The 26,880-nt window shown below is 48.0% G+C and overlaps 1 long non-coding RNA gene across 4 annotated transcripts in view; it reads right to left on the bottom strand.

Annotated features, from left to right (window-relative positions):
• LOC103352312 (uncharacterized) overlaps nt 1–26,880 on the bottom strand; it is a 45,543-nt gene that overhangs the window by 15,997 nt on the left and 2,666 nt on the right. Inside the window, exons 4-5 of one of the 4 annotated variants that reach the window (XR_016216565.1) lie at nt 21,491–21,641; nt 20,948–21,288 (exon numbers count right to left, since the gene is read on the bottom strand). The exons of 1 other annotated variant lie outside the window; for it this stretch is intronic. This is a non-coding gene — a long non-coding RNA (uncharacterized LOC103352312). 2 more of the 4 variants (XR_011379876.1, XR_016216566.1) reach the window with 2 other exon arrangements.

Below are 26,880 nucleotides of genomic sequence, written 5' to 3'. Positions count from 1 at the left end.
ACTTTTTATATTAATATTTACTCATTTATTTATTTATAGAATCAGAGATACGGGGCAGGGGGAGATCTTCTATCTGCTGGTTCACTCCCCAAATGGCCACAATGGCCAGCACCGGACCAGACCAAAGCCAGGAGCCAGCAGCTTCGTCCGGGTCTCCCACTTAGAGCTAACAAAGAATTCCTGGAGCATGTGAGGGCTGCTTTGGGCTGGAATGTGTGTGTGCACATTGCAAATGTGCTCCTGTATGTTGGAGAGCAAGGGGTAAGGCAACTTCAGGTGTGGTAGGAAGGAAGGTTGGAGCAGTGATCCTCGATACCAGCACACGTTAGATTGTCATTAGAGGAAGATGTAAAACATTCACGTCAGGTAATGGTGACATGCAGGAGCATGCCTGTTCTTAGGAGACATTCATGTTGAAGTACTAGCATGTAGCCACCCCTGTTGTGAGAATTACCCCCTGGGGGCACACGCCCAGTGACCCTCAGACTTCTCACTAGGTGCCACCTCGTAAAATTTCCACTACCTCCAACAGCAGCACCTGGGAGAGCAAGCCTTTAACACAGGGGACATCCAAACTCACAGGCAAACCGTAGCGTAGTCTGTCTTGCAAAAGAAGGGCTAGAAACTGAATGCACCCCATCCAGGCAGAGGTACTGAGAAGCGTTTAGAATGTAAAGTGAACGATAAAACAAGAGATGATGGAAAGGAAGATTTTAAGCGTATTAAAAAATAATAAATCATTGACAAGAACCAAGTGGAAATGTTACGTGAAAAGTATAATTGTGAAAGTAAAGAATACAAGAGATGGGATTGACAGCAGGAAGGAAACAGCTGAAGGACAAATTAGTGAGGTCAGGAAAATAAGAACTCTGGAGACAAAAGAGTTAAAGAAACAGTGAAGATTCAGTTTTCTAAAACTGAAGACCAGAGGGGACAGGTGCTGTGGCGTCATGGGCTAAGCCTCCACCTGCAGCACCCGCATCTCAAATGGGTGCCGGTGGGAGTCCCCGCTGCTCCTCTTCTGTTGCAGCTCTCCGCTATGGCCTCGGAAAGCCCTCATGGGAGATCTGGAAGAAGCCCCTGGCTGCTGGCTTCGGATCGGTCCAGCTCCAACCATTGCAGCCATTTGCAGGGTGAATCCGTGGATGGAAGACATTTCTCTCTGTCTCTCCCTCTCTGTCTGTAATTCTACCTTTCAAATAAATAAGTAAATAAATAAGTAAATCTCTTAAAAAAATTGAAGACAAGATTCCCTGACTTAAAGAGGATTATATTTGTAAGGCACCAAATACAATGACAGCAAAAGGAAGTGCCTTCCTCCACATTAAAATTAAACAAGAGAATCAAAGACAGATTCTGAACACTTTTGGAGGTGAAGCCAGTCGCCAACAAACAAGAGTCAGACGCACCCTGGGAAGGTCCTTCGGGTGATAAGGAAAGCAAGGGGACCGGACAAAGAGGATCACATTTCAGAAATACATAAGGGTAAACAAGCTTGATTACGGTCTAAAATTAAGGAGAGCCAACGTGCCACCAAAGCAAACTATCAATTTCGAACCAACAGACAAAATTCTAACAAAAAGAAAGTAGGAAAGAGGTGGACAGGTAACAAAAAAGCAGCTCCTGTCAGTGACAATATTGTCTAAAGTGACATCATATATAATAATTATGGTGAATGGAAATGAATTTAGCTTACTAATGAAAAGACAGATACATCAGATTACATTTTTTTTAAATAAGTGGTCAGTGTTATGTGTGTGTGTGTTTATTTGACAGAGTTAGATAGTGAGAGAGACAGAGGGAAAGGTCTTCCTTCTGTTGGTTCACTCCCCAAATGGCCGCTATGGCTGGCGCTGCACCAATCTGCAGCCAGGAGCCAGGTGCTTCCTCCTGGTCTCCCATGCGGGTGCAGGGGGCCCAAGCACTTGGGCCATCCTCCACTGCCTTCCCTGGCCACAGCAGAGAGCTGGACTGGAAGAGGAGCAACTGGGACTAGAACCTGGTGCCCATAGGGGATGCTGGTACCGCAGGCGGAGGATTAACCAAGTGAGCCACGGCGCCGGCCCCGTGTGTGTGTTTTAAAGGAAAGAATATAAAAGGACAAAGAATGTTGGGGAAAATCAAGGACTGGACTTCAGGCAAACATTAAAAGAGATCTAGGCTGGCAATTGTGACATATGGCAAAATAGTATCCAGTGTGAAAATACATTGACCCAAGCAAAAGGCTGCATACTAATAAAAGGGATGTAGTACAAGAAAATATAACCAATGCAAGCATACCTGCATCTAACAAATACACTAAGGCATATCAAACAGCAAGCCAATAAGCCAATATTTTAGCACATTCCCTGAAAAACAGATGAGGTCATTGCAAAATAGTCAGGAATTCTTTAATTTGATTTTAAAATTTATGTGAGATGCAGAGAGAGAGAGAGAGAGAGAGAGACCATTCCTATCTGCTGGTTTACTCCCCGAATGCCACCGATGTCCTGAGCTGACCCAGATGGAATGCAGGAGCAGGGATTTGTTCCAGGTCTCCCATGTGGGTGGCAGGGACCCACTCCCTGGGGTCCCCACTGATGCCCGCCAGGGGCTGCATTAACAGATGCTGAGTGTCCAATGCAGGTGCTCTGCTGAGGGTCGTAGGCGACAATGGGCACCTTCACCACTAGGCTACGTGCCTGCCCCCAGGTGTATTTTTAAAAATCTCTTGGCTTCTGGTGTTCTGCAACTTCACAATTACACACTCAGCATGGGCCTATTTCTGTCCATCTTACTGGGTGCTCGTGGGCCTTTTCAGTCTGGCCCATCATTGTCCTCTTTTGGGGAAATTTCTATTCTTGTTTTTCTTCTGATGTTCTCCCCTACATTTTCTCTCTTCTCTCTGGAAACTCCTTTTATTTGGAAGCATTGTCTGGCTGGTTTCTCTGGTTCCTTTATCTTTCCTTGCCTATATTCTCTTTGTCTTTTTGATCTACTTTCTGGGAGAGTTCCTCACCTGTATCTTCTAAGCCTGCTGCTGACTTTTTAACATTTCGCCTATCATATTTTTAACTTTCAGAGCACTTCTTTGGTCTCAGAATGTTGCTTTTCTTAAAATAGAATCCTGTTCCTATTTCATGTTTGCAATGCTTCATCCCTTTGAGGAAACTAATACTTTTAGAAAATAGATTTTTCTTCTTCCTGAATCATATGTTTCCCTAAATACCTCTGTATTGGTTTTTCTCACTGCTGTAAGAAATCAGCACAAAGTAGATGTGTTGCCTTCCTGCCCTGCAGGGGAGAGGTTCCACACCGGTTGCACTGAACTGACATCGGGAGGACCACGTTTCTTCCTGGAGGCTCCGGGGATACTGTTTCCTTGTGGGTCATCTGCCTTTTCCAGCTTTGAGAGACCACCTGCACTGCTGGTCTCATGGCCCCTCGCTCCATCCATGGAGCAGATAACAGCCCATCACGCGGCCTCTTCATCTCCACTTGTCACATCTTGCTGTACCATGGCAAAGACGTCGCAGCTTTTGAAAGGTTCAGGCTCTCCAGAGTCATCTCCCCATCTCAAAAGCAGCTCAGTTAGCAACTGTAAATGCATTTGTAGTTTGAAACCTGCAAAGTGCATGCAGTGTGGATTAGAACATGGACATTTTAGGGAGCCATTATTCCGCTTATTATCTCTCTCTCTCTGTCTCTCTCTCTGTGTCTCTTTCTCTCTCTCTCTCTGTCTCTCTCTCTCTGTCTCTCTGTGTCTCTCTCTATATATATCTGAGATTTATTTATTTGAAAGGCAAAGTTTTAGAGAGGGAGAGACAGAGGGAGGTTCAGAGATATTGCATCTGCTGTTTCCCTCCCCCAGATGGCTGCATTGGTGAGGGTTGAGCCAGGACAAAGTCAGAAGGCAGGAGCTTCATTCAGGTATCCCACATGTGTGGCAGGGGCCCAGGGACTTGAGCCATCTTGAGTTGTCTTCCCAGGCCATCAGCAGGGAGCTGGATTGAAAGTGGAGCGGCTGGGACAGGAACCGGCTCCCATATGGGATGCTGGCATTGCGGGCAGCGGCTTAACCCGCTGTGCTACAGCCCTGGCCCCAGTACCCCTCTCTTGGTTTTGTTATGGGCTGGGTTTGGGCCTAAGTTAATTTTCCAGGTTCTTACCTTTTACTTAGAGAAGAATTCTAAATACAGGCTCAAACATGGCATGCAGTGTGAAAAACTTTATTTTCAAAGTGAGAAAAATACAGAGGCTCATTAGGGCTTTATTAAGGGAGAATGGGGCCTAGGAAAGGGAATTATACTCTGCTCTGCTTGTCCTGAGACCATGTGGAGGAGAGAGACAGCTTCTGCTCTTCCGAGCTTTTTTTTATGAGCTTAGAAACACAGAAGTGTTTATGGGGTACCACTCCCACATCCTGGGTAAGAGGGGTACTTCCAGGGGAGGGGTCCCCTGATTGACAGGTAGATGAACATGGCAACACAGAGCAAACGAGGTGTAACTTCCAGCTCATGAACTTAAAGTTATCTATCTAAGCTTTCCCACATCAGTTTTGCTTTCTGATTTTCGGGGTAGTGATTTTCCTTAGATGTCAGGTTCATATTTCTGGATGGAGGACTCAAAAGTTTGTTGAGAGCCCTGAAAATATGAGTGGGACTTGTCGACCGTGTACAGTGGAGAATGTGGCCATTGGCATGGATAGCACCCTGGTTGGTATCTCAAGGCTGCTCTTTGACTCCCCAGAGAAGACCCTTCCAGAATCTTGCCCCCCCCCCAGAGTTGTACAAGCTGAGTGGAGGAGGAGCCTTGGAGGTTGCAGGGTCCAAGATGCACATGTTCACTCAAATCCTGTGTCCTTTGCTCTGCCTGGCAGGCCTTGGGTGGGGACTGCACCTGCAGGCTCCTGCCCAGGTGTGCCGCTGGGGGAGGGCCGGTGTCTCAGACTTCCAGCCAGCCCTTGACTTTCAGGTCACAGCTTCACCTCTACTTCCAGGTATACTAGACAGGTTGGTTCTTGAATTTACCTTCTGTTTTGACTTGGAACTCAATTTCCTTAGGTTCTCAGCTAAGTAAATTTCACTTGTTTATCTCTTTCCAACTTCCAAAATTTTGTTACTGCTTTTTCTCCTACTTACTAATAGATGCCTTGTGCTTTGTGGCTGAATCCCCTTTTCTCTTGCTTTCATGGTTTCTAAAAGGAGTTGCCACTTGAGGCTTGGGTTCAGTTCGCCATTTTCACTGGAAGTTGGTATGTGTGTCTCTGTTTGTTGCACCTACTACATGACAAGGAGCTGGGGAGCTGCACTGTCCTACTGGGGGTGCCCATTCTGCTTCACATTCTTCTCCTTTTTTGTGGTGGACCAACTGGATCAAAGAGATGGCAACTAAAGGAAAAGCTCATGACCATTCGCTTTCCAAGCTGTCGGTCACTGGTGCTGCCATCCCAATAGATATCTGCTGATGATGCTTGGAAAGTCACTCCAAAATTATTTCCCCCAGCCTCTCAGATAGGCTGCCTTAGCCTTTATCACATCTTTCTGTGTGCCTGGTGTGCGCAGTCGCACGTACATACTCACACTTGCCTCCTTCTTTGGAGTGAACCCTCAGCAGCTCAGGAATCTGGGTCAGGGAGCTGTGAGGGGCAGGGCTGTGTTCTGCTCACTCAGCTAAGAACACTACTTGCACAGGAAACAGGTCCCAGAGGTGTTTTCATGGCTCATTTACAGCTTCCTAGGGCCACAGCTTTGCATCCGTTTTATGGCCGTTGGAATACCCAGTACCTATCTATGCTTCAGAGTAAAGCAGCCCAGGATACCTGATTTCTACTTGAGAATTCTCTTCACGATTTTGGCCAGGTTAAATATAAACAAACTTTATGGGTATCATTGAATTTATCTATATATTTCATTGGAATAATTTCTTTACGTATACAATTTTAAATTACATGCAATGAAAAATAATGTGTTGCCCTTTTCAACTCATATTTTCAGAAGCCATTTCATTCAATCTCTGGACCAGCGTCTTGGGCCCCGGTGTCGTTGTCAGAGAAGAGCCATTGTTTTGAATCATCCAGCACAGTTTTCCACGGCACATCAGCTTCATTTCCGTTTGAAGCATCGCGATATAGGCATGCCGCTGTCATTTTGCTATTGCAGAGGTTTTTATCCCAAGCTGTAATAATCCCTTATGGCAGAGCTGGTATTTGGTTGTTTAATTTGTCCTGGGGGTTGTATGTGTGTGCTTCCCAGACAACCATTTCCTGTATTGATTTTAAAGTGAGCTTTAAAAGCCTTGTTTGCGAAGACACCTGACACTTGCAATTGGAGGCGATACCTTCAGCAATCATTACTAAATCTGTGTCAGATTTCCTTGTCTTCCTTATTCACTGAATCTGTCAGGAGCCGTCTCTAATCCTTGCAAACTAGCATTGACCGAGGTCATTTTGGGCTGATGTTTCTTCCCCAAACAAGATTTTGTCCAAAATAAAGAAACTGAGGGTGTGTTGCCATAATATGAGCGATTTTGTGAGAATTCAAATTTAGAGCACTCTTTTTTGAGTTAATTTTTAGAAATATCTGATACATGGAGCACCTTGCGCATTCAGTGGGTCTTAGTGCCTATTGTTGGCCCTCGTCTATCTCTGTCCTCATTTCCAGTGCCCACACTTGGATCTGATAGCCAGTGGGCTTCAGGTACCATGGCTTTAAATGCCAGTTACACGCTGATGACTCTGTCTTGACACTTTTCTCTCTTTCTCTTAAAATTTATTTATTTGAAAGGCAGAGTTACAGAGAGGAGAGGCAAAGAGAGAGAGAATCTTCCATCCTCTGGTTCACTCCCAAATGGCCACAACAGCCAGTGCTGGGCCAAGCCGAAGCCAGGAGCCAGGAGCTTCTTCGGGTCTCCCACGCGGGCGCAGGGGCCCAAGCACTTGGGCCATCTTCTGCTGCTTTCCCAGGAGCCTTAGTGGGAGCTGGACTGGAAGCGGAGCAGCCAGGACTAGAACCAGTGTCTATGTGGGATGACGGTGCTGCAGACAGTGGCTTTACCTGCTACGCCACAGCGCTGGCCCTTGACACCTCTCTTGACCTTCAGTTTATAGGTTCATCTAGCAATTCAACACCGCCAGCTGTGTCTAGTAGTCATCTCAGTCTGAACATGTTGCGTGTGGAGTACAGAAGACTGCCTGATTTCTTTTCCCTCTCCATCCTCAGCTAGTGGTCAATCTTGTCATTCTGGATTCTTCTCTTTCCCTCCTCAGCTCCACCCACACCCAACTCTTCCCCAAGAGCTGACAACTGTCTCTTCACAATCTGCCAGGGATTGATCCGTTCTAACATCCTCCACTTTCACTTTGCTCCAAGTTACTAATTCATTCATTCTCATTCTCTCTGTGTGTGTCTCTCTCTCTGTCTCTGTCTCTCTCTCGTAAAAAGCCTCAACACTGGTGTCTGTGACCCCATACAGCCAGAGGATCCTTTTACAAACCTAAATCCTTGGCCCAAAACGGTCCAGTGAATTCTCTTCACCCAGAGAAGAAAACCCTCAGTCCTCCAAGAACAGTGCCTCCCGTTGTTAACAGGCACGGAACTGCCCAGGGGAGTTAAGTGTGTATTCTGATCCTTCACATTTGGGGTTCAGTCTGAGATTGTTTGCATTAAGATCTCAGGTGATGCCAACACTGCTGGTCCACAGACTGCACTTAAAATAGCAGTGATCTTTATCTTTTAAACATTTATTGATTTATTTGAAAGTCAGAGTTACCGAGAAAGAGGGAGGGAGAGAGAGAGAGAGAATCTTCCACCCTCTGGTTCCCTCCTCAGATAGCTACAATGGCTGGGACTGGGCCAGGACGAAGCTAGGACCCAGGAGGTTCTTCTGGGTCTCCCACGTGGGTGCAGGGGCCCAAGCACTTGGCCATCTTCCACTGCTTTCCCAAGTGCATTAGCAGGGAGCTGGCTTGCAAGTGGAATAGTTGGGCCATGTGAACTGATGCTCTGATATGGGATGCTGGCCCCTAGCTCTTTTCTTAAAGCTCTCCCATGTGCTAGTCCCTCTCTGGGGGACACTGTCCCTTCAGGTGCCTGCACACCCTCTCCACTATTTCACCTGGGGCTCTGCTTTTGTCATCTCCCCAGCTGCAACTGCTGGAACCCTGGTCCCCACGGCACCCCGGAACCTCTCACCTTGTGATCTGCACAGCTCACTTCCCCCCGATGGTGTGTTCACTGTACTATGTATTATGTATAAATGTGTACTATTTATGCTCTGCTAACTTGCTGTCATCTGGATTCGCACTGGAACATTGGCTTCGTTAAGGCAGAGACTTTATTTTGTTCACACTTTATTCTCAGCACCTAACACCAAGCCTGCATGTCATGAATATTTGTTAAATTTATGAAGGAGCAAATCTCTTTGGAAACACCACTGTTCCATAGGGTGGACCAGCTATCTGACCCTCCCTTCTCTGCTTCCCCTCTCATAATTCTCATCTTTTTCCTTTCACTACCACATTGCTGATATCTGAACACTGAAGATTTGCTGTGCCCTTATTTCACCGTTGCAGTATGTTATTATTTCTGGCACAGATAAAATTCTGCTATAACAGGATTCATTTTTTATTATTAGTTTCTCTCCATCAAAACAATCTCAGGTTTCTGTCACCCCTTTCTGCTGTATTATCATTTCTCCCCTTGTCTGATGAGTTTCATGGGCTTCTTGTTTCCTTGAATTTTATTGGGAACTTACTGTGTTTTTTTTTAATTATTTATTGTATTTGAAAGAGTTACAGAGGGAGAGGGAGACAGAGAGAAAAAGATCTTCCATCCCCTGGTTCACTCCCCAGATGGCCAAAGCCAGGAACCTGGAGTTTTATCTGGGCCTCCCATGTTGGAAGCAGGGGTCCAAGGACTCAGGCCATCCTGCTCTGTTTTCCCAGCCATTAGCAGGGAGCTGCATCAGAAGTGGAGCAGCCGGGACTTGAACTGGCGCCCACAGGGGATGCTGGTGTCCCAGGTGACAGCTTCACTGGCTACACCTTAATGCCGGCCCCAACCTTACTCTTCTTTTGGCAAATGATTTTTTTTTTCAGATCTTATTTATTTATTTATTTATTTTGTTCTTCCTGGCGGAGAGTTGAAGGTGTGTCCCAACACGGCAAGGGGTGGGAGATTTACGGGGCTGAGGCATTGGAGGAAACCTCTGTCCAGTCATCATCAGTGGTTCAGCTAGCCAAACAGAGACTCAGTGACAACACGTGGCAAAGACTGCAGACTTTACAGAATGCCCTGGCTCCAGTGTCTCCAGAAGTTCACGTGTTGGAAACTTGGCCCCCAAGTCCCTACGCTGATGGTGTTTGGAGGTGGGCCCTTGGAAACTTAGCCCCCAAGTCCCTACGCTGATGGTGTTTGGAGGTGGGCCCTTGGAAACAGCCCCCAGATCCCTACGCTGATGGTGTTTGGAGGTGGGCCCTTGGAAACTTAGCCCCCAAGTCCCTACGCTGTTGGTATTTGGAGGTGGGCCCTTGGGGAGATGTGTGGAGTTAGACCGAGTCATGAAGGCTAGGCTCCAGGGCCGTGTTAGTGGCTCTGTAAGAAAAGAGACCTGAGCTTCTGCCAGGTTCTCACACAGCACGGACACCTCACCAGCGGCTGGGGCCGTGCTCCTGGCCTTCCAGGCCTCCGAGCTCAGCTCTTTATCAATGGCCCAGGGCATCGAATTCTGTTACAGCAACGGAATGCAGGCAAAGACACTGAGCAGTTCAGAAAAGGCACTAAGCGAGCAAGTGGTAGCAGCAGCACCAAGCAACGACAGCAAACTCGGGAGAGGGCAAGAAGCTGATTTGATACACGCTGTTATTTAAAAGGTCCACTTTGTCAGCCAAAAAAATCAAACATGGAGAGAGACCAGAACACATGACCCATAAATGGGTTAAAAAAAAAAAAAAAGCAGCCAATAGATGCTTCCCTAAGGAAGATACTGGACTTGGTAGATGATGACTTTACACTGGCTATTCAACTTACGCTATAAGAATTAAGGAAATCATGTTTAAAGAACTGAAGGAAAGTAACAGAATTTTGTCCCACTAGACAATCACATATATGCAATGAGTCACTTCTCTCTTTCTGTTTTTTTGTTTGTTTGTTTGCTTTTGATATTTTTATTTATTTTTTGAGAAGCAGAGTTACAGACAGAGGGAGAGATGGAGAGAACGATCTTCCATTTATGGGTTCACTCCCCAGATGGCCTCAATGGCCAGAACTGTGCCGTTCTGAAGCTAGGAGCCAGGAACCTCCTCTGGCTCTCCCATGTGGGTGCAGGGGTCTAAGCACTTGGGCCACCCTCCACTGCTTTCCCAGGCCATTAGCAGGGAGCTGGATCAGAATCGGTGCCAATATGGGTTGCTAGGTCCACAGCTGGAGGCTTGATCTACTATGCCACAATGCTGGTTCCTATCTTTCTGCTTTGAAGATAGTAACTACAAAGGTAAACTCAAAAGGCAATATAAAGTTATTTTTACTTTGGAACCCTTTTTCTCTTATATTTAAAAATTATAATTGCATAATGCAAAAATTATGCATCTATCTTGGCAAAAGTAGCAAACAGGTGGAGGTGGGAATAAAACTATATAAGATAGGGGCCAGTGCTGTGGCATAGCGGGTAAAGCTGCCACCTGCAGTGCCAGCATCCCATTGGGGTGCCAGTTCGAGTCCCGACTGCTCCACTTCCGATCCGGCTCTCTGCTATGGCCCGGGAAGGCAATGAAGATGACCCAAGTCCTTGGACTCTTGCACCCACGTAGGGGACCCAGAAGAAGGTCCTGGCTCCTGGTTTCAGATCAGCACAACTCTGGCAGTTGCAGTCATCTGGGGCGTGAACCAACAGATGGAAGACCTCTCTCTCTCTCTCTCTCTCTCTCTCTCTCTCTCTATTTCCTCCCCTCCTCCCCCCATTTTTCTGTAACTCTGCCTTTCAAATAAATAAATAAATCTTTTAAAAAAACACAAATATATAAGAGAAAAGTTTTTTTGGGACCAACGTTGTAGCATAGTGAGTTAAGCTGCCACCTGCAACACCAGCATCCCATATGCCTGTTGGTTTGAGTCCCAGATGCTCCACTTCTGATCCAGCTTCCTGCTAATGTGGCTGGAAAAGCAGCAGAAGATGGCTCAAGTTCTTGGGCCCCTGCACCCACATGGGGGACCTGGAAGGAGCTCCTGGCTCCTGGCTTTGGCCTGACCCAACACTGGCCATTGTAGCCATCTGGGGAGTGAACCACCAGGTGGAAGATCTCTCTCTCTCTCTCTCTCTCGCTCTCACTCTCGCTCTCGTTCTCGTTCTCGCTCTGTGTGTGTGTGTGTCTTTCTTTCTCTCTACATAACTCTGACTTTAAAATAAAATAAATGAGACTAATATAAACAACTTTATAACAACAAGTTTAAAAATGGAGTAGAAAAAATGATTTCTGTAAAACATTTTAAACCATAATTGAATTTGAAACTAGAAAACACAAACACATTTTAAATATTTAGATTATTAAAAAAGTAGAAGGGAGGACATTGCAGTGCAGTGGGTTAAGCCACCAACTTGGGCTGCTGGCATCCCGTATGGGCGCCTGTTTGAGTCCTGGCTACTCTGCTTCCCAACCAGCCTCCTGGTAATGTGGCTGGGAGGGCAGCAGATGATGACTTAAATACTTGAATTCCCAGCATCCATAGGGGAGACTCAGAAGGGGTTCCTGGCTCCTGGCTTCAACCTAGTTTAGCTCCAGCTAGATCATTGCAGGCATTTGGGGAAGTGAGGCAATAGATGCAAGATGTTTCTCTCTCTCTCTCTCTCTCTCTCTCTCCCCCTCCCTTCTCCCTCTCTCTCTTTCAAAAAAAAAATAAGTAAACATTAAAAAATAAAGCACAAGAAACCACTCTCATGTCCTATGTCTACTGCTCGGGTGTGTCTAAGAGGCTCTCCTGATGTGACTTTGGCTCCTCTTGGTCTCCGTATTACCCAGACTTCTTTGGAGAAACAGAACCAATAGGATACCAATGCTGTTATTGATATCAAAATCCACATCAATATCTATCCATCTATGGAGGAAGGAAACCAGCTCTTGGCCCCACTTGTCCCTTTGTATCCCCTTCTGGAGCTCTCTTCTCCATACCCCCCATTACCAGCTAGGATCCCATACCAGAAACCACCCCTGTCCTCTGTTGTGAGGCTAAAGAGGGACTATGTGTAAGGGTATTGAGCCTAGGACCTGGCCAGTTGAGAGTGTGAGCATGTCCAGGTGAGGGTGACTGGCGACGCTGCTGAGCTGGGGAAGCTGAGAGTTTGTGGTTCTGTGAGCAGGTGCAGCCCAAGAACCTAACCTCTCTCTGCACTGGCCAGCACTTATCCAGCTCTTTTTAAAACCAAGGTTAAAATCCAGGACTTGCCACTCTGCTAAGAAGCTTCATTGCTTCCTCATCACATTCTAAATGTGAAGAGCCTGAGTTATAATCTAACATCCACAGAATATGAACTCAACCCACCTGTCGTTTCCTGGGCACTATTCCCCCAGCTTCCCGTGGCCTTGGCTTGACCACACACTCTGGTGAACCTAGGTGTCTACCTCCCTACACCAGACATGCCATTCAGCACAACAATGCTGACAGCGTGGACTTGGACTTCAGGGAAACCCGATCAGGAAGTCCAGCTTGGGAAATTCACTTCATCTCCCGAGCCTTGCTTTCCTCATTGGTCGACATGAGCCACTCGGGAGGTTTAAATGGAGATTCTGGGGGCAGACTTAGAGAAGCAGTGAGGCTTAGCCCCACACCCCTCTTCTTGGAGAAGCAGCTGCCCCCCCCCCACCATTGGTTCTCTGAGCTGTCAATCACTACAGCTTACTTTGCTGGGCGCACAGGTGAAAACGCTGAGATGAAAGGAATAAGGGGGAGGTTCTTTGGGATGGGAGACCTTGGAAGATGCGTGGAAGCCAGTGTGTTAGAAGGAAGCCCAGGGAGAGCCCTGGGGACATTTACATCTGGCTTCTGGTTATTTCTGTAGCCTTGAGAAGCAGACCCAAGCATCAGTTTCCCTTTTTGCCCAAGATGGATGAAGATAGGTTTCAGGTGCACGCATACAGTCAGCTGATTATCTCGTGGTTTGGAGACCAGGGGAGCGCAGGTAAGATCCTGCTCCCCTCCATCCCCTCCCGTCCCCAGGCCCCTCAGAACTGCAGCTCTGTATTGTTGTCTCCCGTGCACTGGGGCAGTTGTCCCACCTGGTTCTGCTGGAGGGCTAGCTGGGGTTAAGGGCAGGGCTCACACAGGCAGAGCAGAACTTTAGGAGCCCTTGCTCAGGGAGCTGAGGTCCTTGGAACACTTCAGAGTGGTTGTCAGGGCTTCTGCCAGCTTCAGGTCTGGACGTCTGTGCATCCCAGTGGCTAGATCACCTTCGTTTCCTCTCAGCCCCAGCTAACCCACGTTTCTGGAAGAAGGGCCGGAGAACATGCATTTCCCACCAGGCATTTCCCTGTTTCTGGTGTAACCAGAGCTGCAGCATCTGTGGGCTGAGTCTCGTAGGATACCCTGAATTAATAGCTTTACCTCGTCAGACCCTGAGCAGAGCAGAGTCAGGAAAATCATGATGAAAACAAGCCACGGAATGCGGTTTCCCGCCCGTGACAGTGGTCACAAAGGCCTCATCGCTGCAGGACAACACGAGTGTCCTACAATTAGCATCTGCTCCTGTTCCTGGGATCAGTTGTGCGGTGGCAGTGGCGGCAACAATGGCCCAGCTCAGTCCTGCAGCCCCTCAGCTCTCCCCCTCCACATTCCGATCTCATGAGGGAAGAGCCCCTACCCTATCTGAGGACTTTAACCCTCTCGTGCCAGGACTCCCAGAACCAGGGCTGCAAGGGGAACACTTGGGATCTGCTGCCTGGCGCCTGGGGAAGTGGGAGAAAGAATGCAGAACCGCCGAGTCCTGGGGCAGCCGGCGCTTTGCATGTCACTTGGACCTCCCAGCATCACTCACAGGCCCCAGGATTCTGATCGTCCTGACATTGGAGCTACTTGGTCCAACTCCTGTCCTCTTTCCAGCGGAAGAGGTGGCTGGGCAGACAGGAGTCTTCCCCCTGCAGACTGCCTTCCACCTTCTTAGCAGGACCACGAGTGACCCAGCAGCGGGAGGCAGCTGGTGTGGGGACAGGAACAGCACTGGTCGCCAGGCACCAGCTAGATGATTTTAGGAGGGTCGCTTCACCTCCGAGCTGCAGATTCTTCTTCTGGTGGGGGAAGATAAGAATCCCCACCCCTCAAACTGCTCCCAAATTCTTCTCCCTCACAATATTCCTGGCACCGTGAGTTTAGCATTCAAGCTTCTGACCAATGGACAGCGCACCAGGGGTGTCCCTGAAAACCTCTGTGGGGAGCTTTTATAAAATCAAGTGCTAATCCACTTTGCAATCTTGAGGGCATAACTCTGTTTGCAGAAAGGTTTCAATCCGTCTGTGGGAGGTCTAAAGGACTTGGCAGAGGTATTGGTTTCTGTTTAAAAAGTATTGATTGTATGGAATGCCCCGATATGTTCCATTTTCCCCTGTCTGGATGAATAAAAAGAAATGCTTCAGTTTTAAAACAGAAAAAAAAAATCTTTTTTTTGATTGATCAATTTAAGAAGGGGAGAGAGAGCATGCTCTGAACTGCTGGTTCACTCCCCAAATGCCAACAATGGCCAGGGCTGGGTCAAGGCTGAAGTCAGGAGCTGGAAATTCAATCCAGCTCTCCCATGTGGGTGGCAGGATTTCAGTCACTGGGGCATCACTTTAAATTGTGCACACTGATATGGTGCAGCAAGTTAGCCAGCAGAGAGTGAACCTAGACAATTACCTGGTACATCCCTGTCTGATTTCCCCCTGAGAGTCATCAAGGGCTGAACCCTTAGCTCATTATCTTATTCAATCCCAGCTTTGTATGCTGGTTAGGGCCACTCTCCTGACCTCCAGACTGTGTATCCAGCTGCCTGCCTGATCACTCCCTGTACAGAAATATCCACCTCTCCTGTGGGGCTTTTTCCAGTAGATCCCTCACCTCCTCCTACACCTACTCCATTCTCAATCTTTCTTTAAAATGATTTATTTTATTTATTTGAAAGTTAGAGTTACACAGAGAGAGGAAGAGACAGACACACACACATACACACACACACAGAGAGAGAGGGAATCTTTCATCTTCTGGTTCACTCCCCAAATGGCCGCAACAGCAACCAGGAGTTTCTTTCAGGTCTCCCATGTGGGAGCAGGGGATCAAGGACTTGGGCCATCTTCTACCGCTTTCCTAGGCTGGAAGAGGAGCAACCAGGACTAGAACCAGCGCCCATAAGGGATGCTGGCGCCGCAGGCGGAGGATTAACCAAGTGAGCCCCGAGCCCAGCAATTTCTTACCACACTCACAGCTCCCACTCTAAGGCACCACCCCGTTTGTCTGAAATAATTGACATGGCCTCGTAAGACACATTTTCAACAAACATTTTGCAAAGCACTTGGAAGATCAAGTAGTATCCTCCTATGAAGAAACAGTGAATTTCCACAGAAGGACATAACTAGGGCTGTAATCAGAGGAGACTGATCTTGGAGAGGAAGATTTGGCATAGGAAAGATGTCCATTCTTCTTAGATGAGTCTTTAATTCAATGTAACCCTAATAAAGTCAACCCAAACTCAAATGGATGCAAATGCAACAGATTATTGTTAAGTCTAGAGCCATAGGTATGAAGGAATAGGATGGAGTTTCCTGAAAAGGAAGCATAATGAGAGTAATTTATCCTAATTATTTACCAAAACAGTGTATACCACGGTAAGAGATGCAAACCAAGCGAGCAGGGCAGTGGGTGAACAGTGGAAGGGACCAGGACTCCAGGTCACAGGCTCTGGCTACTCAGCAGGTGATGAAGCTGGGGTTTTCCATTTGGGGGGAGATGATGAGTTATTTATTGAACCGCATGTAAATGGGCTGCCATTTGGATAAGAAATTTTGCTCTAGCATGTCCTCCCTCTTACTATGAGAGATGGAAGGAAAGTGAAACCGAACCATCCCACATAAAAGAAAGCACACTGGAGCGTTTTAGTAACCTTTAGAAAAATGAAAGATTGACAGATCTACTTGCATAAAAAACAGCTGCCATTGCGCAAAAGAATGAAGTTCAAAGATAAACAGCACTGCAGAAGGAAACACCGTTTTCTACTGCACATGAGAGAAAGCTTCAATGTTAGTCATACTCATTTTCCCGTAGGAGTAAAGTTGGCCACTAAATAAATACTCTGGTGGGGGAAGGAGGAGCCTAGGGTTCTGTTCCCACCCCCTTCCTGAAGGATCTGCCTCGCGGAACCCCAGTAGGCCATGCTGACTTCCGGGGCAGGGCAGGAGGGCCATGGAGACTAAGAAATACCGATTGTTGAACCCCCGCCCCTCTGCCATGCAGAAAGCTCACCCTGTCCCACCTGTCCCCGCTTCACAATTAGCTTAGGTAGTGGGAGGAATACTGTGAGACCCCTCCCCTAGATCTGGAGGGGGCGGGGCCAGGAACGGTGGGCAGGGATGGGTCAGAACGTGGGAACCTGACAGATGAGGGAGAGGGAAGCGGAGGAGGTGAAGGCTTGGGAGCCAGAGTTGCAGGCAGCTAGAAGGGAGGGCAGAGCAGCATGGGGTGGCTGACACATGTCTCCCTACAAGCCCCACAGCTGTCACTTTGCACCTCTGGATCCTCGGATTTGCACTGAGTTCCCTTTGCCTCGGGAAGGGAGCCTCAGTCCTTATTTTCAGGATAAACATGATACTTAAAGCCCACCTTGTGGTGCTGCTTACCTACTGGGTTCATTCATTCAACAATGATTTACTGATTACTCACTCCGAGCCACCCTGGCTCTAGACACTGGGAATCCTCTCCATACCCACACGTTGGTAAGCTTAAAGCACCATGACGATGCCTGGATTTAAAACGGAAAACCACAAACCACGTTTCTCTGCCAACTCTAATCCGCTGTTTCCCAGAGAGGTCAGCGACACCCAGGGTGTGGCTTTCTTCTTAAATTTACGGCACCTGCTGTGGGCCAGGCTTCTGTGCAAGGCCCTGGGAATCCAGTGCTGACTGCCATGAAGCGCTTAGTAATTTAATATGAGGCCAAACAGGATCACATAGCCTCTAAAATGAAACAGCATTGGATAGACAGAGCCTGTCTCAAAGCAGCCGAGATCCCGCTGCCTTTTTGGCACTTGGTGCTAGGCCAAAAAAAAAAAAAAAAAAAAAAAAAAGTGTGCGTGTGCCCGTGTGTGTGTGTGTGTGTGTGTGGCAGGGGAAGCTTGTCATAAATGCAGCTGTTTAATCCACTGTCATTCTGCTACAGCCCCACTGAATTGTTGATGGAAAAAAATGTTTCTGCTTGGACCCAGCTTCAAGACAAAGGAAAATGTTAAGAAAGGCAGAGTAGAATTGATAGTGTTTAAAAATATGTCCGCAGATCTTACACTTTGTAGCAGAGTTACTGAGCATCATGGAGGAATTCCTGACACAGCAGGTTGAGCCTGGCCAAGCCCCGCCCCCGAGGGCTGGGGACCAGAGGCCCCTCCTCCCAGCTGTCATTAAAAGAAATCACCCAGTCTGATGGCTACAGGCCTCTCTGGCTTGGAAACAAAACTGTGATGTGCCCTGCTGTCTGCAGTTTCTCTAGAATCGCGTAGAAATCTCAATGGTGTTCTAGAGAATCAACTAGGTTTCGGGGACTAGATGAGCCAACAACAGGCTAGGAGATGAAATGCCCTGAGTCCTAGATCTGGCCTCACCCTGTGCAGCTTGCCCAAGGCTCTCTGCCTCCGAACCTCTTCCCTCATCTGGAAAAGAATAGTCAAGTTCCAAGACCATGAGAGGACCAGGTGTCGCACTCAGTGGGTGAGCCACTACCCCACTGCATGTACCTTCCTCCCTCTCCATCCCAGCTCATCTTCCTGACCCAGTTAGAATCTCCAGCAAGCCCGAGAGCTGAACTCAGGGTCAACTGGTGGCTCCTCCTATCCTGGCCATTGCCACAGGTTTGTGTCACCTCCTGTGTAGGAGCTCTGAAAATCCGGGCTGCAAAGTTGTTTCCAGGAGGCATCAGTCCAGTCTGGGACTACATGTCCCAGCCTGCCTTGCACTGGGGCTTACTTAGCCAGGCGACCCATTCTCTTGGGGGAAGGTGTGCAGAGTTGTGCTGTCACAACTCTGTCACAGGGCTGGGGTTTTGACCACGCGGCTGGGGCTCGCTCCACTCTTCCGCTTTCACCTGACACCTGGATGCAAAGGACCTTGAGGGTCTAGGGTTTGGTGGAGCCCCCGACAGAGGAAGCCTGGGTCCTTGAATCACCAGGTGGAGGAGAGCTCTCCGCCAATGGGGCACTTCGAGATCACACTCTTCACTGAGTAGGACACAAACTTTCATTTAGGCGTTAAGCCACTGAAGTTTGGAGTTTATTCATTACAGTGGTTAGTGGCAACCCTATCCTAACAGGGACCAGTGGTGTACATGCCTGTGCCCTGACGCAAGCTCTCCCGCCACCTTCTCTTTGGACTTGGTGTGTCCTCCCCACAGCGCTCTAAGCTTGGATCCAGGATGCTGCTCCCCACCGGTGGAAAGAGATGTGCCAGTTCCTGACCCCTGTGCAAGCGGCCCTTATGGTCTCTTTAAGTGGAAGGGGATAGCTATGGCTTCAGGGCTTGGCCAGCATACTGCAGGCTAGATTTCAACTCCTCTCACACCCTTTCACAGTATGCAACCTGCACAAGTGTCCAGTGGTTGACTTGGCTCACAGGGACTTCTCTCTGGCTTGCCTCTCCATTAGTATCCAGTCCTTCTCTGCCACACCCTGTATTCTCTACCAATGGATGGCTCCAGGGGGACACTTGCATAGGGTCCATGACTTCACATCACCCTGCCTTGGTGGCTCTTTAACATACTCTTCTCAGCTCAGCCAGCTCCTGTTCTGAACCACTGGGAGTGTCTCCTCCTGGAAGTATTTCTGTGCCCTTGCCTGCACCCTTCCTGCCTCCTGCAGCCCCTGGGAACCCCTGTGGGCACTCACTGTGCGCACATCTGTCTGCAGATGTGGGCAGGGATCATCTCTGTCATCTCGGTGGCCTGCCCCAATGCTGGATCTGGCAATAGAACAGGAAATTGAGTTAAACAGGGAAAATGGCTTCAGTCTCAGCGAGTGCTTGATAGGATAAAATGAGTCCACCCTGATGATTCATTTGTTCGTGATTCACTGTGTCAACAAATTCTTTCAGAACACAGTGTGTGCCAGGCGTGTGCTGGCCGCTGGGGCACAGCGGCAGGATGGACACTGTTTGTGCATATTGGTAGCTCCCACTCCTAGCTTCTGCATACGTCACTGGGTCTGGAAAATGGGAAACCATGATTCTGATGGGGGACAGTGATAGAGGAAAGGAAAGAGGCCTCCAGGAGCCTAAAGTAGGTCTAATCAGGAAGTGGTGGGGGTGGAGGCTCATGGTCCTGGGAGCTGAAGGAGATCCCTGGAGTGTAGCCAAGGCCTGGGACTGTTCCCTGCACACCCATGACCTTGAAGAGCCCAGACGTGGAGCTCAGGACTCCCAGGCTTGCTCTCTTGGACCGGGCACTGTCCCGCTGGGCTTCCACCTAGAGAGAGAGAGCTTAAGCCTGCAGGAGACTTCAGCCCCCAGGTCTGATCTGATTCCAGGGGCAGCAGGGTTGCCCTAAGCACAAACCCCTTGCTGTTGAGTACAGAACCAGGGACAGCCAGGACCCTTTTCTGGGTCAGGGCCAGGCTGCCTGATAAAACTGGAGGAACCCAGCTGCTCACCCAGCACCGCTGGCATTGCCATTTTAATAAGCAAGTTTGGGAGATTCAATTAAGATTGGGAGCCTCATCCTTCTTCCAGGGAGGCCTCACAATTGGCGTTTTTCTTTTCGAGAGCGTGAGTGGGCCCTTTGCAAGGGTTTTTGTACAGCAAGTAGCACAGAGAGAAAAAGGAGAAAACCACTTTGCCTCAAAGATGTCAATAACAGTGGATTTCTTTTCCCGGGCTCCCCACGGAAGCTTGTCAACAGTCCAGGCATAATCGGGCCGGCGCTGGCCTGCACAGACAGAGGACGTGTGCTGCTTTGTTAGGACGGCCTGAATAGGATGTCCCTGCACCCAGACCTGGCCTCTCGGCGAACAAAGGGCCCCTTTGTCACCCTGGGCCGAGAGTGCTGCCGAGGTTGCCACAGCAACTCAGGGACCCAGACTTAACGTGCAAGTGACATTTCAGATGGGAAGTGCGCATTCAAAAATTCAAATTTCTATATGTGGAGTGGTTTCCTTCCCTGGAGATTCTGGAAAGACCTATATAGCAAACCAAAGCAAAAAATAAACAATAAATACATAGGCAAGCCAGCACACAGATCATTGCAATTCAGCCCGCGGGTTCCTCCTCTGTTGGTGGAAAACTTGGTGGAAAGCCTTGTTGAGGGCGTTACTGGGGTGGGTGAGGGGTCCTGCGTGAGCTTTGGGTTGTTGTTTTATCCAACAGACAATTGGACACCATTCAAGTTTGAAAATAAAATCACCTGGAATTCCATCTGCTGGACACTGGGCACTGTTTCCTCGCCTCTGTGTCTGTGTTCCCCGGGCACTTGCGCTGCTTGCTGGCCAGGAGCTGGGGTGGGGCCCGCGCACCCAGCTCTTACTCTCCAAGGTGGACGTGTGATCTCCACACAGTGCAACATGTGACACAGCCTTTCCTGGGCACCAGGCGGTCGCCCGACAGAGGCCGTGACCAGCGCTGCTTGGGCAGAGGGTGATGGGGAAAAGAGAGTCAGGCCCAGTCAGGCTGCAAAGCCAGTGCCAGCGCAAGCACTTGGTCGCATATGAAATGAGCGAGGCAGGGGGAGAAGAGGGCAGGCAGGGAGGAAGGCCACTCTGCATTCCTTTATTTATTTAGTTTTTAAAGGTCTGTTTATTTATTTATTTTTTTGAAAGTCAGAGTTACACAGAGAGAGGAAACGCAGAGAAAGAGTGAGGTCTTCCATTGACTGCTTCACTCCCCAGTTGGCCACATTGACCTGAGCTGCACTGATCCAAATCCAGAAGCCAGGAGCTTCTTCCAGGTCTCCCCCATGAGTGCAGGAGACCAAGGACTTAGGCCATCTTCTACTGCTTTCCCAGGCCATAGAAGAAAGCTGGATCGGAAGTGGAGCAGCCGGGACCCATATGGGAACTGGAAGCAGTGGCTTTACCCACTATGCCATGGCACCGGCCCCTCTGCATCCCTTTAAAGGGGAGAGCCTGGTAAGCAGCAGAAGGCAGCAGGTGTAGAGATGCTGACAGAGTCCCACCATCGCACACGCGATGTTTTCCCTCAACGCAGTGTTGTGACAGTTTAATAAACTGCGTTGAGAGCAATGAGCAGTGAGCACCTACAGACCCACCACCTGGACTCCCCATGGGTGTTTGTTCTCCCGGCTTGATCACCTTGATCCATGGAGCCATTTCTCTACCCAGCCATCGAGCCCTCTTCTTTGGGGGGTGGGGCAGACATCCTCTCACTCCCCATAAAATGCTTCGGCATGCATGGCATCAGAGTCCAACGTTTCCTTATGTTTTCTCTTGATCTGAAATTCCCCTGCAAGAAAACGTACGAATCTGAACTGTACATTTGCTGAAATTTGCTGAATGCTTCTGCCGGCGTAACCTCCACTGTTACCCAGACATGGAACATAGGATCATCCCAGCAAGTTTGCTGTGCGCCCTGCCAGGCAGCAGTCGTGGGATCCAGGCATTTGCTTCTCCCTTACCATTATAGCAAAACGGCTTTCCTGCCTTCGTGATGACTTATTCCTCTGGGAACTCACTCAGTTGGTTCTTCTGTCACCCAGGGTCTCCACTGGCCCAGGCCCTGGGGACGTGAGCCCACGGGAGACCGTGGGAGAATGCGCTGGAGCATCGGGGTCTGAATCTCAGGGCCATGGCTTTCCAGGGCGAGTCACCACCTCTCCAAGCTCCCTTTCCTTGGCGACACAGATTTTTGGGTGGATTCTCTGAGATGTGCACACATGTAGCGTCCAGTAAGTGCTCGATCTACGTAGTTGTCCCGAGAGAGGCCACGGCTGAATGGCTGCTGGAAGCACTCCAGGACTTTGGAACCCTTCTCTTTCTCATGGCCGTCGACTAAACTGCTGTTTCTGTCCAATTTGAGGCATGAAAAGTCCCACTTCTCTGAGTGTTTTGGGGCCCAAAAAATTTAGGCTCCTGGGGCATGACTTCCTAAGGCCCAGAATCTGGTATCTTTTCTTTTCAGGTTCTTGTCCTCATGTTCCTTGTTACCAAAGCTACCAGCAGTTGACATGGTCTTTACCACAATGTCTTATCAGAGTGAGAAGTAGCTGTCTTATTCCTGTGCCCAAGCCCGTACAGCACCGAGGCTGTGACAGGTGGTAGAGAACATTGGACCAGAGAGGAATACTGTTATTCTTAGAAGAGGGGCAAGTTAGCTGACATTCATCTGGGGGAGATGAAGTGGCCTTAAGATCACGGGTTCCTGAGTCCTAGGTCAGGCAGCCCATGCCCACCCCTGCTAAGCACTGAGCCAGCTGCAGGTGAGCCCAAGAGTAGGGTCAAGAGATGCCCATGGCCCTCACCTGCCTGGCTCCTCCTTATCCTATAGTGCTCACCTCAGTACCACCTCCCTCGGGAAACTCTCCTCTGTGTTCCCATTCCGCTTCATACTCACCTCTGTTATGTTTATCTCTTTGAATTTAACTGTGTCTCAAGAATATTTTTCATATAATAATATAACCAAAATTTCCAAACTCTTTCTAAGCACCAGATACTTTACATATATAATTTTTATATATGTCAACTTCTTTTTTAAAAATGTCAACTTCTTTACCCACTTATGTTAGAAAATTTGGAGATAAGAGAATATAGAAAATAGAAATAGGAAATAAAAATCTAATGTAATGGCATAGGCCAGCTTTGGTTATGCTTGATTTAGAAAAAAAGAGCATAAACAATTGAGTTTTGGAAAGTCACAATATTAGCATCATCTTTTTCCAATAAATGGAAAATGAATAACTATGGAAAAGTCTAACTAAAATTTGCAAAAAAGAAATATAAGATATGGTGCTTTCATGGTAATTTAAGAAGTTGAAGGTTATCAAAATTATTCTTCCCCAACTCATTAGGCAAAAACCAGTGATACTTAAAACTTGGCAACAACCCACAAAAGAATTTTAGGCCAATTTCAGTTACTAATATGGATGTAAAAAATCTTAAATGAAATAATTGCAATGGAATTTAGCAATGCATTTTATAATAAATTATCACACAGAAGTCTCAAAAATTATTCTGGGAATTCAAGGATGGTTCAATATTAATAATATCTACTAATAGAATATATATATTAATAGTTAGAAAATAAAATCCAGATAACTATTTTCATAGATGCCAAATAAGCATTAACTATAATTAATCCATGCCAGAAAAAAAAACAAATCTGTTAGCAGACTAGGAAGAAAAATAAACTTTATTCATTAACAACATGCATTACCAAGAGCTTACAATGAGTTTCTTTCTTAGTGGCTTCATGGTGTGAAATACAAGTGTGCTCACTGAAGTAAGGGCCAAGACAAGAATGCCTGTTATGACCCCTTCTATTTAGCTTAGATTCTAGAGGCACTGCACAATGCAATAAGACGAAGAAAGAAGAAAGATGCCTGGGAAGGAAGAACAGAATCAGTCCTCACCCTAGAAAGTGTCTACACAGAAAATCAGAATCTATAGAAAAAAACCATTAGAACAAATAAGGGAGTTATTAAGTTTTTAGATATAAGCTCAACATTCAAAACTTTAATAATATTTGTATAGGTTGATACACACACACACATACACTGAAAGATTTTTATAAAAAATTCACTTCTCCCCAAGTTAATGGAATAATGAAGTGGAATTCCAATCAAAACACCAACTGGGTTTTCTTTTTATCTTTACCTAAAACTTATATGACACGGTCAGATCTAGTGGTTATGAGTAAGAGATTTGAAGTCAAACTGGCTAGTTGCAAATCCTGGCTGCACTGCAGACTATCTGCCTGTGAATTGTTTCTCTGTGCCTTGGCTTCTTCAGTGATAAAACAGGCATAATAGTAGTATCGGCTCCAGGGGATTGTTAACAAAGATTGTAGGGGGTGTGGATGCACTGTACTTACTGTTAGGCACCCAGTAAATTCTGAGTTGTTATTAGCACTTAAAGTTTCTCTCTAAATAGCCGCATGTGGTGGTTTCATATGTCATTTCTGCATGGAGTTCATGCACATTCAACTGATTCTCTCTATGTAATGAACACATTAAAGGTGTGTGTGTGGTGGCAGGCCAGGATGAGGAGCCTTTGAGAATTCCTGGGGGACGTGTTCCAGCCAGCTCACCCATTAGAAGCTCTTTGTACTGCAGGACAACCTGTACCAGGTCCTTTATCCTCACACACAGTGTTGTAGGAGCATGGATTGCGGGGATGCACCCACGGATGCATGGCTGGGGTTGAGACTTCCGCTCTCCATGCTTCACTGTCCCTGTGGGTAAAAGAGCTCGGATGATGATGCCCACGCTGTCATCAGAGGCTGATGACAGGACCCCAAGAGAGCAGGGCGGGTTCACAGCAGGCTCTCCGTGAACAGTCCTTTCCGAAGGATTTTCTACACTCCCTCTTCCTTCTCAGCCTCACATTGCCTGCTCCCTGTGAAACTCCAGGGGGTGAGAAGTCTCCCAGATGGACCTGGGCACTGCCTCTCTAGAATGCTGGAGCAGGGTCATGGTTCAGAGGTAGGATATGAAGGAGAAATTGTCTCCTTTTGTGAGGGGATTTTAGAAACGCTGAATAGGTAAATATCTTTGAATAACCATGACTCACACACTGGAGGAGCTCCAGGGTCTCAGGGGTGTTTTGCTGTCCATTTCCATACACAAGTCCGTGGAGCATGCATTACCAGAAGTGGAAACTGAGGGTCCAAGAGGTGCGGCAGCTTGGCTGAGGTCAAATGAAATTGAGCAGAGCTCAGGCCTTGAATTCAGAGCCTTGGATGTCTCGCCTGCTGCTCTTTCTGTGTGTAGGGGCCTGGCCACGTCCCCTTGTGCCAATGTCTCTGCCACACATGCATTGGTTCGTTGGCTCCTTGGTCCTGTAGACCTCTTCTGAGTGGAAGCTGTGTGCCTACTTGTCCAGTCATCACAAAGAGTGGACATGTCATAGTGCTGTTGGCCTGGCAGGGTGGCAGGTACAACGGCCAGGGCCCCAGGAATGCCTAAGTGCACAGCCACACACATCAGCTAAATTCCTGAAGATGTGTATACACACACACGTGCACATGCAACACACACACACACACACGATGCACAGAGCAGGTGTGTCTAAAGAAAGCAGAATCTTGCTCTGCTTTCACATGAACTTGAGCCCTGCAGCAGACACTACACCAATGCTCTGCTCACATGCCCTCAAACCTCAGCATTTGCACACAGGCAGTCCTGGCTTCTGACTGCTGGTACCTGCAGCTCTTTACCTAATGGATTTCCCTGGTTGCCAGACCCCAATCTGCCTGCCAGGCTGAAATCTATAGGAATTAACGCCCTCAGGGAGCAGTGTTCAACCAAGACTGTTAGGAGATGTAAGTAAAGACCCCACCTCCTGCCTCCGTACGTGGGATAACTCTGAGATACTTGTTCCATATTGTTTTCTAGAATTCCTCAATGGAGTGATAGATTTGGTTAAATGCCCTTTCTTGACCATCTCCCTTTCCTGGTCTCACTTCCCCCACTCCCCTACCTATGGTGCTGGGATCATTCTCCAACAAACTTCCAGTACCAAGATCCTCATCTCAGGATCTACTTTTGCAGAACCGCAATGAAGAGAAGTGAGATTTTTCTCTGTGGATCTTCATTTTCTGCATCCTAATTCAGTTTAACCTATCCAAACGCACAAACCAGAGTCCAGGTCTTATGCATACTGGCCACTGGGAAAGAAGAGACAGAGACAGAATTGTTGGGGCCTTGCCCACAGGTGCTGAAATGTGACTCCTCTCCCTGGCAAATGTGGGCCACCTGGGCTTGGACTCTGAATCATTCAGACTGCCTCTTCTTGTGTGTGTAGATAGGGGAGTCACTGTGATAGTCACTGGTGGCATCTAGATGAAAGAGACATTGTCGGCTGGTGCCGTGGCTCAACAGGCTAATCCTCCGCCTAGCGGCGCCGGCACACCGGGTTCTAGTCCTGGTCGGGGCACCAGATTCTGTCCCGGTTGCCCCTCTTCCAGGCCAGCTCTCTGCTATGGCCTGGGAGTGCAGTGGAGGATGGCCCAAGTGCTTGGGCCCTGCACCCCATGGGAGACCAGGAGAAGCACCTGGCTCCTGCCATCGGATCAGTGCGGTGTACCAGCCACAGCGCGCCGGCCGCGGCGGCCATTGGAGGGTGAACCAACGGCAAAAAAGGAAGACCTTTCTCTCTGTCTCTCTCTCTCACTGTCCACTCTGCCTGTCAAAAAAAAAAAAAAAAAAAGAGAGAGAGAGAAAGAGAGAGAGACATTGTCCTTTCCCTGGAGAAACTCAGAGGGAAAACATGTTATCACAGTTGGGTGAAGTTGAGGCCAACAGCCCCGTGCACAGTTATTGGAGCAGCAAATTGGAGCACTGAGTTGGAGTCTTGGGAAAGTCTTCACTAAGCAAATGATACTGGAATTGGGTCTTAAAGAAAAGATTTGGGATGTATTAGGATTTTCATGGCTAAAGGAAAAGAGAAGGGGGCTCTGTATGCCCAGATCCGTAAAGCTCCCCCCTCCCCATACCACTTCTGTTCATATTCCCTTAGTAAAAGAAAGC

Source organism: Oryctolagus cuniculus, chromosome 11, assembly GCF_051225735.1.
Source record: "Oryctolagus cuniculus isolate XC-2025 breed Fujian yellow rabbit chromosome 11, ASM5122573v1, whole genome shotgun sequence".
NCBI classification, from domain to species: domain Eukaryota; kingdom Metazoa; phylum Chordata; class Mammalia; order Lagomorpha; family Leporidae; genus Oryctolagus; species Oryctolagus cuniculus.
The sequence above is the reverse complement of the archived record's forward strand: the minus strand, read 5'-3'. Positions and strand labels throughout refer to the sequence as shown.